The 13,885-nt window shown below is 49.7% G+C and overlaps 1 protein-coding gene across 1 annotated transcript in view; it reads right to left on the bottom strand.

The window, feature by feature from the left end:
• RAB11FIP4 (RAB11 family interacting protein 4) overlaps window positions 1–13,885 on the bottom strand; it is a 116,309-nt gene that overhangs the window by 83,158 nt on the left and 19,266 nt on the right. The gene's annotated exons all lie outside the window — the stretch shown is intronic.

Genomic DNA, 13,885 nt, shown 5'->3' with positions numbered 1-13,885 from the left:
CAGACTGTATGAGTGCAGAAAAGCAAAACCAACACGGCAGGGCTCAGAAGACGGGTTTGTCAGGCCGAGCTTCGTCCCCAAGTCCTTCCCACAAAGACTGGCGTGAGGAAAGTGAAGGCTCTGATTCTTTAACTTAGTGGCTTCTTTCCAAAATAATACACACTCATCGGGGCCGGCCCGGTGGCATCGTGGTTAAGTTCACACGCTCCACTTTGGCACCCCAGGGTCTGTAGGTTCAGACCCTGGGTGCGGACCTACATACCGCTCATCAAGCCATGCTGTGGTGGCGTCCCACGTACAAAGTAGAGGAAGATAGGCACAGATGTTAGCACAGTGACAGCCTTCCTCACAATAATAATAATACACATTCATTGCAGAGACTCTCGAAAAGAGAATGAATCAAAACCCCACCCTTTTCCACTCTTTTCTTTTTTTTTTTTGAGAAAGATTACCCCTGAGCTAAGTACTGCCAGTCCTCCTCTTTTTGCTGAGGAAGACTGGCCCTGAGCTAACATCCGTGCCCATCTTCCTCTCCTTTATATGTGGGACGCCTACCACAGCATGGTGCGCCAAGTAGTGCCATATCTGCACCCGGGATCCAAACCAGTGAACCCTGGGCCACCAAGAAGCGGAACGTGTGAACTTAACTGCTGTACCACCAGACCGGCCCTTCTTTTCCTTAAAACACATAATTTTAACCACTTTTAAAAAATATTTTATAGTTCTGAGAGACTCTTGGTCAAATTCCCCTTTGTCTTCAAGGAGGAAATAATTATGTAACATTTGTATACATTATTTAAAAATTGTAAATTACAAATCAAATAAGATTTAAGGCAAAGCAGTCACCGTCGGATAGTGGCTTACATCTACAGAGCTTTGTAGGAGGGGACGACAGCGGGGCGGTGAGGGGGGTGTATTTCTTGATCTGAGGGCTGGCTGCATGGTCAAAGCTCACTGAGCTGTCTGTCCACTTGCGGTGGGTGTACTTTCCTGTTGTATTTCTACCTTATACTTCAATAAAAAGTGTTTTAAAAAATAGTAAATAAGGTTTAGCCCAAAGGAGTCCGCAATTCCTGATGGTGGGGAAGTTCTCCCCTCAATAACCATAGAGCAGAAACACGCCGCCCCGCTACCACCCACGTGTTTAGTGCTTATGAAATCTTCTGCACAGTAGCTATACCACGACAGACTCAGCCACCCTTAAGAGTTGGGCATTTTGGTTATTTACAACTGTTTGCTATTACGACTCATCTGTGGGGATTTCTCCAGCTGTGTGGATGACCAGTCCACTCCCCAGCCTCTCAGATCCTTGACTTCCTGGTTGCCAGTGACCTTGCTCCCACATCCCACCTCAGCCACCAAGTCCCTTGTCCACACTGAGGATCAGTCATCACCATCGCTTGTCCCACCTCCAGTATCACTCACTTAAACGTCTCACTCCCTGACACGTCCTTCCTCCCTTCCCGCCCACTGCATAGTCCTCAGCGTCCCTGGGACTGCGCCCTCTCCCCCATACCCACTCCATACCTGAATGCCATATCCCAAAGCTGCCTTCTTTTCCACACCACCCCTGAGATCTCGCCTGGTCCAGCCATCATCATCTCCTTCCCTGTCTACGCAGGTCTCCTAATTCATCTACCCTCTTCCACCGTCAGCCCCCTCCAATTCAGCCTCCACTCTAAGTGGATGAGGTCACCACTTCCCTGCATAAAACTTTCCAGTGACTGTCCACTATACTTAGGATAAAATCCAAATGCTGTGACGTGGCCTACAAGGCCCTATACGATCTGGCCCCTCCAGCCCCATCGCCTTCCGCTGTTTCTGTCACTCAATGCATGCCAGCCATACTGGCCTTCAGTGAGTTCCTCAAGAAAACCAAGTTCTTTTCTGCCTCAGGGCCTTTGCACATGCTGTTCTCTACATCGCAAATGCTTGTCTTCCCCATTCATTACCTGGCAACATCTACTCATCCTTCAGGTCTCTGACTGTACCTGTATTAAATGTTTCTCCTCTAGACAAGCCTCCTGATCACTCCCATCTAATTAGGGTCCACCCTACTGTTATCCTGTCTTGTAGCATTCTATACTTTTCCTTCAAACCATTTGTTGCAATGTGTAATTATATGTTTATGTGATAATTTTATCAATTTGTATCTTCCCCTCTAGAAAGTAAGCTCCCTGAGGGCAAGTATTATGTCTGTTTTGATCACCACTGTATACTTGGTAGCTCCCACCATGACTGGCACATAATAGAATCTTCACAAATAATTGCTGAATAAACAAATACAAAACACCTAAGTTTTTTTTTTTTAAAGATTTTATCTTTTTCCTTTTTTTCCCCAAAGCTCCCTGGTACATAGTTGTATATTCTTAGCTGTGGGTCCCTCCAGCCGTGGCATGTGGGACGCTGCCTCAGTGTGGCTTGACAAGTGGTGCCATGTCCATGCCCAGGATTCGAGCTGAGGAAACACTGGGCCGCCTGCAGTGGAGGACGCGAACTTAACCACTCGGCCATGGGCCGGCCCCCAAAACACCTAAGTTTTTAAGGCTTTTGATTACAGTTGCCAAATTGTTCTCTGTAAAGATGTCTTAATTTCGTCTTCAATCAGAGCAACTTCAGCTTGTGAGCACTGGGTATTTTTTGCTAGTTTTTGGCAGTGGCCAATTTTGTAGGGACTATCTTTTCTAATTAATTGGAGCCATTTTTTCCCCTGAAATTTCTCACACAGGAAATTCAGTTTCTTGACATTTCTCCCAGAAGCCCTCTTCTGAATCAGCCTGTAACTTATCAGCAGCCCCTCCCCAGCACACATGGAAGCACGCATTCACACATTCATTCACTTATTCATTCGACAAGCAACCACTGAGCACTTCCAACGTGCTGGGCGCCCTGCTGGGGGCTGGGGGCTGGGGGCTGATGACTAACCACACACAGAGTCACACGGACACACGTGCACACATCCTCACACGCTCCTCGTCAGGCACGTCCCCCTCCCCCTGGTAAACACCGTCAGTACCGAGTCTGGCAAGGATGAGCTCTTTCTCACACTCCTCTGCGCTGGCTTGCAGGCGGGGGATATGAAAGCACTTTGGGAAGTGTAGAGCACAGCACGGGGGGAAAAAGATTACGTCACTGCTGTCACATCAATATGCCACGGCAGATGCTCTCCAGCCCACACCGCCCCCAGATGCTTGAAGCCTAAGCCGTGTAGGGGGATTCATCTATTCGTAAGGACCATGTTTCCCACGTGCTCACACTTTTCCAGCCTAGCAGCTGCAGCAGGGGCTGAAGCCCTTGTCACTGCCAGTGGCCTGGCATCACGGGGACGTGCCCAGCTGGCTTTGGAAGATGGCAGTGAGCGAGGGGAGACCCTATCATAGGCATCTCTCCTTCCTCCCTGAGCTTGGTGGCTCTGCGCTTGTCCCTCTATTCCAGCTGACCCTGCTTCTCCACTCCGCTGTGAGCCTGGGGGTACCGAGTGGGCATCTCTCCGTGACTCCCCAGACCTGATACCTAGTGGGCTCTTAGGAAAGGCCGGAGGAGTTCCAGTGAAGGAGGAAGGTGGCTTTCTGCCAGCTCCTGCCCCAGTACAGCCTCCGAAGCGTAGCAGCTGCCCCTCCCCGCACCAAGGCAGCCTCTGACGCTGCCAGGCAACGATGCGGCTTCTGAGAATGGCGATGCCCAGGTGCTACCCGCAGGGCTGCCAGAAGCCCACCCACCACCCCAGCGGGCATCCCACTTCCTCTCCCCCTGCCCTTTCATCGCTGGCATTGCAGGGAGTCTATGAATGCAGGGCTGAGCTGGGGCACCTGGTACCCGCCAGCCTCCCCACACTCACCCCTACAGTCCTCTTCAGAGTTGGAGCTATGCCTTAATGATCTCTGATGCAGGTCAAGGCAGAGTCGCCACTGGGTGTCGAATGGCTGATGCCAACCTCAGATGCGTGTAAGAGGCAGCAGGCTGTGGGGAGTCCATATGTCCTGGGGCTGGGAGACTGGTGGGGCCAGGCTGTCCGGCCCCCTGCCTCCAGGGAAAGGCAGCCTGGAGCAGAGGTGTGGGGCTGTTTGATCACAGGCAGATAGACGGGGGCCTGACGGCCACTGCAAAGTCCCTGGAACCCCCAGGGGTACACTCCGCTGACCCAGCCCTTCCTCTTATAGACGGGGAATCCCAGGCCCAGCGAGGGGAGGGGCTCACTCAAGGTCACACAGCGAGTTCATCAAATCATCTCCATACGTGGTGTTCGTGACGAACTGGGGCCACAGGTGCAGGGGCCCACCCGGTGGTGCACCCACCACGCCTGGCCAGGCCGCCCTGGGAGCTCCACGTGGCTCCCAGGCCAGGACTGATGGGCACACTGGGCCTGGCAGGCCTCAGGAGCAGCTGTTGTCATTGAAGCACACACAGCTGGACTGCTGAGCTGGCTGCCAGGGAAACGGGCTGTTTTACTATCGGTAAAATATTGCTCTCTCCTTGTTTGGGCCAATTACCAGGCTTCCCCATCTATTTCTGTTGCCTTTCTCTTCAGGCTGATTTTTGACCCCTCATTCCCCTGGGTTGCATCTCTTCTGGCTCAGACCAGGTGATGTTTGGAGCTTCGCTGCTGCCGCTCTCCAATTATCACCAGCCAACGTCCCTGAGCCTGTGCCCAGCCACACACGCCCCCCTAATTTCGAGATCTGCAGGCCAGATGGACTCCAGCAGCCATTCGCCTCTCTGGGCCTCAGCTGCCTTATCTGAACAAGGGAGAGCAGCCGGCTCGGTCTGCAGGTGAAGCGCCTGCCGCCGGCTAGCCATCAGAGTTTAGTCAAGCCCACGCTCGGTGCCTCTTCCTTTGCGCCAGGCCCCTTCTCAGCTCTCCACACATAGGAATTCGTGGAATACTCACAACTACCTCAGAAGCAGATACTATGATTATTCCCATTGAATAGGTGAGGAGACTGAGGCTCAGAAAGGCCGGGTCATTCAGGGTGAAGGTTACACAGCCGGTAAGAGGCAGAGCTGGAATCTGAACACAGGCAGCCTCGCTCCAGACTCATGCTCTTTACTAAGAATTATTATTATTTCTACTAAAATAATTATAATCACTAGTCTCATTATCACAAGTTTGGGGGCTGGCTCTGACCAGAGAAAGAATACATTTGTATTCCGCTCTCTTTTCGCACAGAAAAACTAGCTACAAAGAACCTTTGCTGAAGAATTTGAATATTTAAAGGAAAAAGCATAATTTCAAATGTTGTGTTGCTGAAGCAGAGGTCTCCAGTTAGCATCCCAAACACAGATGATAGACAGACCGAAAGTTTTCTTTTTTTTTAAAGATTGGCCCCGAGCTAACACCTGTTGCCAATCTTCCTTTTTTTTTTTTCCTTCTTCTTCTCCCCAAAGCCCCCCTGGTACATAGTCGTGTATTTTTAGTTGTGGCTCCTTCTAGTTGTGGCATGGGGGATGCCACCTCAGCATGGTTTGATGAGCTGTGCCATGTCCGTGCCCAGGATCCAAACCAGCGAAACCCTGGGCCACCGAAGCAGAGCGAGTGAACCTAATGACTCGGCCACGGTGCCAGCCCCTAAAGTTTTTAAATTAGATACCAAGATCAAAAACCAAGGAAGGCATCTGGTTTGGGTTAAGAAGGAATCGTTATACTACACTCTATTTCTTCCACTGACTATAATTAAAAACTCTGGACAGAATATATTAAGCAGCTATATGAGGACTCTGAAAAGTAAATAGTAGCAGGCAAATTTGGAGGAAAATTAAACCATGAAGTAAAAACCAACAATGACAACAAATCTCGAAGATGAAGATGGTGGTGGTAAGTCTCCTGATTTCTTTTTTCCTCACACATTTTCCCGCCTAGACTGAGGTAGCCCAAACCCCGGAACTGCGCAGCAGGTGTCAACAGGAAAAGCTCCAAAAGAAACACTCTCTTTTTGATGGGAGGCCAGGAGAGGAGGCCCCTTTGGGACGGAGAGTGAAAGGAATGCTGTTTTACACTTTTTAAAATCCCTTTCCCAGCCCCACCCCAAGGCAAACCCCAGCCTCAGAGCTGGGTGGGGCAGCAGCAACAGCAGCCAGGTGGGCACCTAAAACTGAGAGAAGAAAAATCTCTGTGGAAAGAGAAACTGGGAAAGGGGGTCCCTGTGGCCAAAGCACGGGAGGAGGGGGACTTCCTGTTATTCTTTTCTCTCTTGTTCCTCTCACCACTGCATCCTGCATGTCCACCAGTCACGGGAGACGCGTAACAGCACAGGGAGGCCAAAGCCTCAGGCTTCTAACCAAAGGACCAGGTGAAGGAGCCCCTGGGAGCTGGAAGGCAGGGAGGACCTCACAGAGGGGAGGGGTCTCGAGAAGAGGATCCCATAAGTCGTGTTTGAAGTCCTGGGCCCACTCCTGAGCTGCACGTACATGGAACTAACCCCAAATAGCTTATCACAGGCTGTGAGAACTCAATGACAGTGTAGACAGTGGACAGACTGGCCCTGGGAGAGTGCGCATTCAAGGTGGATCCAAACAGCGTTTCACAGGCTTTGAAAACGGACCTGACGTCGGAACTACAGCTCAGAGGGCGGGTTGGGATCTGAGGCTTCAGCCTAACTCGGCTGATTTTCAGATTAAAAAAACAAACAAAATTTTGTATTCTTCAGAGGATTTTAACAGGACCCAAAGTTTCATAATATAATATTCAAAATGTGCAGCACACAATCCAAAATTCCTTGAAATACAATGAAACAGGAAAAGCCCAACAATGAACAAGGGAAAAGACAATTAAAAATAGCAGCCCCCAGATGACCCAGATGCTATCATTCATAGATAAAGACTTTAAAGCAGTCCTTATAACCATGTCCCATGAAAGAAGGGTGAATACGCTTGAAACAAATGCAAATACAGAAATTCTCAGCAGAGAACAGAAGCTATAAAAAAGAACTGAGTGGAAATTTTAGAACCGAAAAATACAATAACTGACATAAATAAATTCACTGCATGGGATCAATAGCAGAATGGAGATGACAGAAAAAACAGTTAATGATCTTGAAGACAGAACAATAGAAATTATCTAGTCTGAACAAGGAAAATTACCAAGGATTAAGAGGAACATTACATAAAAGGGCCACCTCATTAATAAGATAGAAGAATTCGAAAGTGAGTGCACCTGAAAACAGAGCTTCAAACACACGGGGAGCAAAAACTAACAGAACTGAGAGGAGAAAGAGACGATTTGACTATTACGGTTAGAGATTTCAACACTTGTCTCCAGTAATCGAGAGAACTAGTTAGATGGAAAGTCAACAAGGATATAAAAGAGCTGAACAACGCTATTAACCAGCTTAACCTAACTGACATTTATAGAACTCTTTATTTATAATAGTAGAATACACCTTCTTTTCACGTGCACATGGAACATTCACCAAGATAGATAATATTCTGAGCCCATTAAACAAAACTTAACAAGTTTAAAAGAACTGAAATCACACAAAGTGTGTGCTCTGACCATAATGCAATTAAACTAAAAGTCAATAACAGAAAGATACCTGAGAAATTCTCAAATATTTGAAAATTAAACAACACGTCTAAATAATCCGTCGGTCAAAGGGGAAGTCTCAAAGGAAATTAAAAATATTTGAAATTAAATGAAAATAAAAACACAACATAAAATTCAAACCCAAAGCAAGAATAGGGAAAGAAATTATAAAGAGCAGAAATTTAAAAATTGAAAACAGAAAAACAGTACAGAAAAATCAATGAAACCCAAATATGGTTCCTTGAAAAGATTATATGGATGCACCTCTAGCCAAACTGACAAAGAAAGGAGAGAAGATACAAATTACCAATATCAGAAACAAAAGCAGATATCACTACGGTCTTACAGACTTTAAAAGGTTAAGTACAGAGGATTTTTAGGGCAGTGAAAACACTCTGTATGATATTGTAATGACGGATACATGTCATCATACATTTGTGCAAACATAGAATGTACAACACCAAGAGTGAAGCCTAATGTAAACTATGGACAGCGGGTGATCATGACGTGTCAATGTAGGTTCATCGTTGGTACAAAAGGTACCATTCTGGTGAGTGATGCTGATAATGGGAGAGGCTATGCATGTGTCGGGGAGGGGATATACGAAAAATCTCTGTACCTCCCTCTCAATTTTGTTGTAAACTTAAAACTGCTCTAAAAAAAAAGTCTTTTTAAAAAAAGGTTAATAAGGGAACACTATAAACACCTCTCTGCACAAAATTTCTAAAACTTAGATGAAGTGGACCAATTCTTTGAAAGACACAAACTACCAAAGTTCACACAAGAAGGGATCATCTGAATTGTACCGTAACAACTAAAGAAATTAATTTCAGTTTAAATCTTTCCAAAAAAGAAAACTTCAGGTCCAAATAGTTTCACCAAACATTTACAATAGATATACGTAGATTTTACACATTCTCTTCCAGAAGATAGAAGAGAAGGGAGCACTTCTCAACTCATTTAATGAGGCTAGCATTACCCTGATGCTAAAGGAAGGCAAAAGCAGTATAAGAAAACTACAGACCAATATCCTTCATAAGCATAGATGCAATGATCCTTAACAAAATATTGGAAAAAATACATATATATTATTTATTTATGAATAATTCAACATGGCCATGACCAAGTGGGATTATCCATCAACGCAGGTTCAACATTTGTAATCTAAAGATGACTAAAGAAGGGGCTGGCCCCATGGCATACTGGTTGAGTTTGGCATGCTCTGCTTCAGTGGCCCAAGTTCACGGGTTTGGATCCCAGGGACCGACCTACACCACTCGTCAGCCACGCTGTGGCAGTAACCCACATGTAAAGTGGAGGAAGACTGGCACAGATGTTAGCTCAGGGCTAATCTTCCTCAGCAAAAAAATAAATAAAGATGACTAAAGAAGAAAAACCACACGCTCATCTTCATAGAGACAGACAAAGCAACTGACAAAACTGAACATCCATTCATGATAAAAACTCTCAGCAAAGTCAGAATAGAAGAGAACTTCCTTATCTTTCCTTGTCTTAAAGAAATGAGAACAAATTCACATAAAAACACTGTACACAAATGTCTAAAACAGCATTATACACAATCGCCCAAACCTGGAACCACCCTAGTGTCCCCCGCTAGACGAGTGGACAGGTAACTATTCTGTTGAGGGCTGATACTCAGCAATGTGGATGAACCTCAAAGGCATTGTGCTGAGGGAAAGAAGCTAGTCTCAAAAGGTTACAAACAATCACTCCATCGATGTGGAAAAGGCAAAACTATGACAATAAAGAACAGGTCAGTGGTTGCCAAGGGTAAGGGGGAGAGAGAAGAGTTTGAACACAAAGGGGCAGCAGGAGGGAATTTTGGGGTGAACTGTCCTATACCCCGATTGTGGTGATGGCTACAGGAATCTCCAGAAATGTTAAAAATCATGGAATCACATGTCCCCTCTCCCCGCTAAAAAGTGAATATTACTGTATGTAAAGCGAAAATTTCTTTAAATCAAGGAAACTGCACGCACAAACTAGGATCTCTGGCTTTTCTTGAGGATTTGGCAACACTGGGCCCACGTCGCCCACGGCAGCAATGGGCCACAGCTGCGTTACCACGTGCTCTTGAAATGGGCATGTGCTCTCTCCCCAGTTCACCATGGTAACCCCCAAACCCCGAGCTCCCCACCTCTAGCCCCACCCAGGCTGCTTCCCTTTGTGGGGGATCAGAATTGGCCATCCCAAAATGTGTCTCTTTGGCTTGATTATTATTATTATTTTTTTGGTGAGGAGGATTGTTCCCAAGCTAACATCCGTGCCCATCTTCCTCTATTTTGTATGTGGGACGCTGCCACAGCATGGCTTGATGAGCAGTCTGTAGGTCCACGCCTGGGATCTGAATCCTGCAAACCCCAGGCTACTGAAGTGGAGCATGTGAACTTAACCACTTCACCACCCGGCTGGCCCACGGTTTGATTATTTTTAAAGACAAAAGATTGGAGGAAACTTTGACCTTCAACTACCTGCCTAAAAGAATTCAAGCTTGAAGGCCTTTCTGAGGACAGGCCATCACCATGGGTAACTCTGGGTGTGGCCCCTTTTCATCCAAGTTCTCTCTCTCAGGTCACGTTGTATATAGACGGCCCAGCAAACACTTGTTTATCCAACATTTGCTTTTCCATCTGCATGTGAATGTCCTTCCTTCCCTTTGAAGATCAAAACCACTACCCCCAACACCCTCCTTCATCCTGAGCTGAAGATGGTATTTAAGATGGTGGCTTCCGCCATTTTGGTGAGTTACTCAATTTTCCTGGGTTTCTCCCATGTATATGTGTTATTAAACTTTGTCTAATTTTCTCCTGTTATTCTGTCTCATGTCAATTTAATTCTTCGACCAGCCAGAAGGACCTAGAGGGGAGAGGAATAGTTCTTCCTCCCCGACACCTTCCTGGCCCCCGTGGGCATCTGAGTGGCATGTCCTGCTACCCTGGGCAGAGACCAGGCTTGGCTGGGCACCTGAAGTTTCTAATCCTGCAAAAAAGAGTTCCAGGGCTTGGCTTGGGGAAGGGCAGAGTGAAAACTCCCCAACTTCAAAAAGCAGCTGCAAGGGAAGACGCACAGGTAAGGAGGGGAGAGGGGGGCCAACCAGGAGAATGGGAGTCAGGGTTCCTCAAGACTCCCATGGCAGGCCAGGAAGGGCCTTCAAGACGGCACCCGCTCGGTTCTGGCAGGAGCTGTTCAGCGCTGTGCTGTCCTCTGCTGCCCCAGACCAATGACAGCTCCGCCCCAAACATGGAGCCTCGATTGCCTCTGAAGAGACCCCTGGAGGAGGCGAGGCAGTTGCTAGAGGTGAGAGCCCTGTCCTAAGCCCCAGGGACACCTGTGGGGACATTAGGGTATGGAACATGGGATGGGGGCATCGTGCATCCCAGGACTAGCAGGACAGGCTTGTGCTGGCAGGGGGATGGTGGAGAAGGGCTCTGCAGGCAGCCAGAGGGAGCTGGGGAGGGGACAGGGACCCCAGCCAAGGCAAGTGGTCTGGGGTGGCAGGGGGCAAGGTGGGGAGGGGGAGGGCGGGTAGGAAGAGGGGGTGTCATCAAGATGTGAGGCCAGAGAGAGAGGGCACAGAGGCTGAAGGAGAGCTTAGAAGCCATGCTGAGGTGGCTGCACTTTACCCTGAAGGTCTGGACTGCAGGTCTGGAGGCAGTGACAGCAGCGATACAGAACAATGACAAGTACACCGCTGCCCCTAAAGAGCTCTCGGTGGTGTGGGCATCATCTTGAGCACTTCTCAAGTCTCACTCCTCCCGACAGCTCTGTGAAAGAGCTGGGTCATTCCCACCTCACAGCACAAGACCCAGAATCCAGACTGCCCCCAGCTCTGTGAGCCCCTCCACTCACCACCCCGGGGGCCCCTGCCTCCCCAGGGGCTCAGGGCCACATGCTCAGAGCTGGTTGTTTATCTACTTTCCCAGGCAGCCCAGCTGCCCTCAGGGCACACAATGGGCCCTGTATTCTGGAGCCCCCACCCCCAGTCCCGAGGGACAAAGGGCACAGAGGTGGAGGGGGAGACAGCCACTGGCCCTCTCTATTAACCCTCCAGAGGGGACAAGAGGAGAGAAGAGGGAAGTCAGGCAAGAGCTTCAGCAAAACGAGCTGGAGACAAGGGGCTCCACAGGGGGTCCTGCCAGTCCCACACCCTGGCCCAGCCGACCACCCCACCCTCCAGAAGCCTGCTCCCCTCCCTGTGCAGGGCTGCCCCATGGACCCAGTCAGACTTGCCCTGAGTGGACCACAGCTGGATGGGGAAGAGCATTGTTGTGGAAGGTGCCCCGAGGAGTCACGAGCCGGGGGCCCAGGGTCAGCCTCATGCTTTGTGGCACCCAGTGCAAAATGGACACGCCAAGCCACTTGTTTGAAAGTTATTCGGAATTTCAAGATGGTGACTGTAGAGCATTAAACACGTGTGACTGCACAGGTCGCGTGCCAATAAAGCTGGCTCTGCCTGAGCTTCAGTACGTACTCACGGTGTGACCTTGGGCAAGTCATGCTCCCTCTCTGGGCCTCAGTTTCCCTTTCTCTAAAGTGCTCCTGAGAGGCTCACAGCACAATTGTGAGGATCAAATGAGACGACAGCTGAGGAAAGCACATCATGGACTGTTGTGCCACAGAAGTGTCCGTGCAAACGAGCGTCAAGAGGGACGGCAGGACCTGTGGGAGGGCCTCAGCCCCGGCAGGAACAGGCAGAGGGAGGGTGTGGCTGCATGTGGCCGCGGGCGTGGAGGCGATCAAGTGGGGTGGGCTCCAAGCCCCTTTGTGAGTCTCAGCGATGCTGTGTTGCCTTGGCCCTCAGTCCAGTCCCAGTTCTGCCATCAGTGGCCTCACTGAGTGGTCTTGGGGAGACCCTTCTCCTCTCCGGGCCTCGGTGTCCCCATTTGGAAAAGAGGGCATCGGATGACATTAACACTGAAGGTCTCTTCCAGCTCTGAAGTCTGTCTGATTGTAATGTTCTCCCAGGGATGTCTGGGCTGGGCACGGGGTTGGGAGGAGGACGAGAAAGAAACCAGGGTAGAGAAACAGACGGCAGTAAAGGGCTGGGAGGCAAAGGGCCATCCAACATGGCTTCACTAGACCAGGGAGATAAATGGCTTGGGGACTCTGAAGTGTGACCTGGGCTCAACCTGTCCAAGCCTTTTACTTTCCCACTTCTCTAAAGCCAAGAAATAACGACACGGACTGAAGCAAATCCTGCTGGTCACCCCGAAGCTACCCCGCCCCTCTCCTCCTTCCATGTTGGGTAGCCCGGATGTGGCTGAGACGCCCACCTCCTATTGGACCAGGTGCCTCAGGGCACCTCAACCCCAGGGCCTGAGTCCTGATTGGCCCAAGCCAGTCAGGTGGGCTCATCCCCCTTGCCAACGATTGGTTTAGGCAAAAGCATGCTGTACATTTCTGGCCAATGAGACATGAGAAAACATTTGCAGGAGGCTTCTCCGCAGGGAGAGGTTTTCTCTGATGATGGGGAAAAAAAGACAACCCACAGGAAGCGCTGGCCGCCCTTCTTGCCCTCCTGGGGAGCGCACACCGTCCTGGGCCTACATGGGGAAGCTGAAGGGAAGGCCCTGGTCCCGGAGGATGCCTCTGAGCCCCTGAAGGAAGCAGCCCTGGGAAACTGCCCTAACTTGGGCCCGCGTGTTATCAGAAAGAATACCTTTGCCTCAGCATTGAAACCATTTTGCGTTGGTGGCTGGCCCCTACCTGAGGAAGGACCCCTCCTCCAGGAGCTGCAGGGGTAAAAGGCGCTGGTGGGAGGGGGCTCTGTGACCGAAGGTGCTCAGTGCACCATGGAGAGGGGCCGTGTGGCTGTGGGGCATCTCCAGGAGGGCCAGTCACACGGTACCCAGGTCACCATCTCCTGGGCTGGAAATGCCTTCCTTTGAGATCCCCAGTGTGTCCCAGCCACCAAGTGCCCCCTCATTCACAGCCTGGCCACTGTTGAGTCCCTTAGGCCACCCAAGAGGGCCTTTTTTGGTGTCTGAATAGGAATGAAAGGGACAGAAGCCTGGGTGGTCTCTGAGGTGGACTGGCCAATGCATCCGTCCATCCATCTGTCCATTCCTTCAGCAAATGTCCCCTCCGCTCCTCAGCCAGACTCTGCCCTGTGGGAGACAGACTAGCTCCCAGGAAGCTCCGAGGGAAGGAACAGATGTCCTGCCACATTTCTGAGTGAACTAAAAACAGCCTAAGGAACAGCATGTAAGTGTGTGGATCACCGTTAACACCACCACGTGTCCAGGGGCAGTAGGATGTCACCTCTAGTCTCCAGAAGTGGACAGAGCTGGGCTCGAATCCCACCTCCTCCATTTATCAGCTGTGTGACCACGGGTGACTGGCTCA

This window comes from Equus asinus, chromosome 13 (genome assembly GCF_041296235.1).
Source record: "Equus asinus isolate D_3611 breed Donkey chromosome 13, EquAss-T2T_v2, whole genome shotgun sequence".
NCBI classification, from domain to species: Eukaryota; Metazoa; Chordata; class Mammalia; order Perissodactyla; family Equidae; genus Equus; species Equus asinus.
The sequence above is the reverse complement of the archived record's forward strand: the minus strand, read 5'-3'. Positions and strand labels throughout refer to the sequence as shown.